We start from the raw sequence: 4,233 nt of genomic DNA, 5'->3' as shown, positions 1-4,233 counted from the left end.
GGGGGGGGAAGATGAGTGTATACTCAAAATTGGTTCAGGTAGTGCCCAGGTAAGTGGAAGAGGAGACAGAAATCAAGAGCCTATGTGGGATTCTGGTTTAAAAAAATAATAATAATAATTTCTGGGTATATACTCATTTGTCAAGTGGATAAATTATATACAAATTTATAAACCACTTATTAATATCTACGATGAGATACTGCAGAGCTTAATTTAACTCTCCTTCCCACTTATAACGACAAAAATGATAAAAATCACAATGTATATAAGAAATATACAAATTTATCAACTGATTAAGAATTAAAACATTACTCTATAAATCAAAACAAAAAAACTGCAAAAATACTTCCCGTGTTCCACGGATTTTACCACCGAAAACCTGCAACATGATAACATATAAAAAACTAAAATAAATATAAAAACTAAAAACCGCTTAAAATTCTATCTCTTCATAAATACCAAATGAAGACCTTATTGATATTAAATTCTACCACACTACAACTCCCGCTGCCTCGGTGGGGTTTTCCGACGTAAACACGAATGTAAGAATCTGTTGTTGTTGTTATAGATTCAGCTACTCGAAACAAGTTCCATGTAGCACGGGCTATGGCGAGCCCGTAACTTACCTGGCACAGGAGCTCTGTATAAGAAGCGCGGGCAGTATGGTTTTTAACTAGGAACTACAGTGTTTAAAGGTTGGTAGAATAAAGCCATGTAACAATAATCGTACTAAAGTAATGACTTCAAATATTATTTCAAATCCTTCCAATCTTTATTTTTAATAAAACGCGAGTGGTAGAAGGGTTTGTGAGGGTGTGGTGGAGCAGTTGTGAGGGAGTGTGGCGGGAAGGTTATGAGGGTGGGATGAAAAGTTGTGAGGGAGAGGTGGAAAGGTTGTGAGGCAGTTTTGGAGGGGTTGGAGGGAAGTTGTGAAAAGGTTGAGAGACAGTGTTGGAGGGGTTGTAGGGAAGTTGTGAAAAAGTTGAGAAGTAGTGGGGAGCCGGTCGGCCGAGCGGACAGCACGCTGTACTTGTGATCCTGTGGTCCTGGGTTCGATCCCAGGCGCCGGCGAGAAACAATGGGCAGAGTTTCTTTCACCCTATGCCCCTGTTACCTAGCAATAAAACAGGTACCCGAGTGTTAGTCAGCTGTCACGGGCTGCTTCCTGGGGGTGGAGGCCTGGTCGAGGACCGGGCCGCGGGACACTAAAGCCCCGAAATCATCTCAAGATAACCTCAAGATAGTGTTGGAGAGGTTGTGAAGGAGTGGTGGAGAGGACCGATGCTTGTGACTGTCTTGGGTGCAATGGAAAAACATCGTAAGGAATAAAGAATTCCCTGTTGATTTTCGTGTAGTTATCGTGGAGGTTGAGGTGGGAGCTGGCATTGCAATTGGCCTGCGTATTAACATGGGTGTTAGAACTGGGGTGTGTGTTAGCGTGGGTGTTGACGTGGGTGTTCAGAGCTCTGTGTACCCAGGCCGGTGTAGTTCAAGCCTCTCTCTCCCCCCCAACCTCGCATTAAGCCAGCTCATGCGTCTATCTCTGCAAACATTTACAGCAAGCGAATTTCAATTCTCTCTCTCAACTATTTTGGTAATGCAAAAATTTTCTCTCTCTGGGGGGCAATGGGGCGTGTATAAATGTGTGTGTACTCACTTAGTTATGCTTGTGGGGGGTTGAGTTCTGGCTCTTCGGGCCCGCCTCTCAACTGTCGATCAACCTTTGTTTTTTTTCTGCTCAGCTGCCTGTAGCAGCTGTCTAACTCCCAGGTACCTATTTATTGCTAGGGGAACAGGGGGCCTCAGGGTGGAAGAAACTCTGCCCATTTGTTTCCGCCTTCGGCTGGGATCAATCCCGGAGCCTTAGACTACGAATACCGAGCGCTGTCTACTCAGCCGTCAGGCCCCAGAGTGTATGTTTGTTGTTATGTGTACTCACTTAGATGTGCTTGCAGGGACTGACATCAGCTCCTATCCCCACCTTCCGAACATTTTGTAATTTATTGCAATTAGTTTCAACGTTTTTTATTATAGAATTTAGATTCTGCAAGACTTAAAGTGAGGATACTGCTGGCATATCTTTTTCTAACTTTTCGTTTCTAGCTTCAATCTCGTTCAGCTGTTCCTCGTTTCGAATAGTTTCTTTACTTAATGCATTGGTTCCTTAAACAATTCATTGTTTCCAGGTTCGTGAGGGCCAGTTCTCTCAGTCTCTCTTCATAGATCAATTCCCCCTCAGCTCAGGTATAAGACATGTTGCATATTTATGAACCTTTTCTAGTTTTACTTTATATTTCTTCAGATGAAGGATTCCATGCTGGGGGATGCAAATTGAATATTGGGTCTCACGAAGGTTGTATACCTGCCCTGAAGATTCATTTGTACACAAACCTGAAGGCTACCTGGCTACGAGGGGCCAGATTCACGAAAGCACTTACCCAAGTACTTACGAACGTGTACATCTTTCCTCAATCTTTGACGGCTTTGGTTACATTTATTAAACAGTTTACAAGCATGAAAACTTCCCATTCAACTGTTGTTATTGTTATAAACAGCCTCCTGGTGTTTCCGAGCTCATTAACTGTTTAATATTTGGAAACAAAGTCGCCGAAGATTGAGAAAAGATGTACAGGTTCGTAAGTGCTTGCGTAAGTGCTTTCGTGAATCTGGCCCGAGGCCAGTTTGGCATATGCTGCCGCTATTGTACTGGAAATATGTGTCTTCGGCTTTTAATTTGTGATTACGTCTACTCGCTGGTTTTAATATTTTTATGATGTAGGACTCTGTGTCCACTTCATCCTGGACTGCTGTAGGGGTCTTCTAACTCTGAAGAAGTTCTTATGACTTTTAGTTTTGCTTGGGTTGTGGAAAGGTTGTAGAAAGGTTGTGGAAAACTTCAATAGGCGTTGACCAGACAACATCTGGGGTATGCTTAGGTGACATTAAAATATGCCACAGTCCCTTCTGTAATGTATTATATTATTTTTTAGACAACAGCAAACAAAATATAACATTTACAAATTCCTATGTCAGGTCGTTGAGGTATGTATGGAGCACGTTGGGCCCCAGTATCGACCATTGTGGTGCTCCACTCTAATATTTTCTGTCACTGTGGTATTTTGTTTCCTGCCCGAGAGGTGCTCCATTATCCAACGTAACACTCTGCTAGAAACACCAACCACCTTTCCTAGCTTGAGAAGGAGCTTCTTATACGTGAAAGTGTGTGGAATGTTTTCTTACAATTATGGAAGATGGACTCTAATCGACTCTATCTCTCTTTTGTTTGATTTCCGTCAGTGTGTTATAAAACTCTACTAAGCTTAACAAACATGTTTTTACATCGCTGAATCCATGTTGGTGTTTGTTAATAAACTTCAGTCGAACTAAGAGTTCTACAGGTCTTTTTCAGATCAGTTAATGTTTTAATTTATTTACTTATACAAGAATTTTTACATTCATGTACAGCCACTAGGAAACATAGCGTTTCGGGTAAGTCCTTAATCCTAATGTTCCTGGAATACGATCCCGCCAAATTGTTTAACAACCAGATACACATTTTACTGTTGGGTTAAACAGAGGCTATAGTTAAGGCTTGGTGCCCAGTAAATCCTCCCCGGCCAGGATACGAACCCAGGACAAAGTGCTCGCGAAACGCCAGGCGAGTATCTTACCACTACGCTACGGGGGCTGTAGTACATATATGTCACTGTATTGGAGAGATTTCCCCTTCATGCTGCGTTGAAACTGCTTGACGTTTAGGCTGTTTGGGGAGCTGCTTTGCGTCCAGGCTTTTTTGGAGCTTTTCCCCCTTTTAGGTTGACTTTAGGACCTTGCTTCCCTTTCGGACTAACTTTAGGACCCTGCTTCCCCTTTAGGTTCTTTTAGAAACTGCTGTCCCTTCAGCCTATTTTATGAGCTGGTTCCATTTCAGGCTGTTTTGGGACCTGGTTTCTTTTCAGGTTCTTTGAAAGCCCGTTCCTCTTTTAGACTGTTTTAGAAGCTACCTCTAACTTAGGCGAGCCAACCACTTGGACTGGACGGTAGAGCGACGATCTCGCTTCATGCAGGTCGACGTTCTATCCCCGACCGTCCAAGTGGTTGAGCACCATTCCTTTCCAACCGTCCCATCCCAAAACCTTATCCTGATCCCTTCCAAGTGCTATGTAGTCGTAATGACTTGGCGCTTTCCCCCCTGATAATTCCCTTCCCCTCTCACCTAGGCGAGGCCCTTCT

Source organism: Procambarus clarkii, chromosome 78 (assembly GCF_040958095.1).
Source record: "Procambarus clarkii isolate CNS0578487 chromosome 78, FALCON_Pclarkii_2.0, whole genome shotgun sequence".
NCBI classification, from domain to species: domain Eukaryota; kingdom Metazoa; phylum Arthropoda; class Malacostraca; order Decapoda; family Cambaridae; genus Procambarus; species Procambarus clarkii.
The sequence above is the reverse complement of the archived record's forward strand: the minus strand, read 5'-3'. Positions refer to the sequence as shown.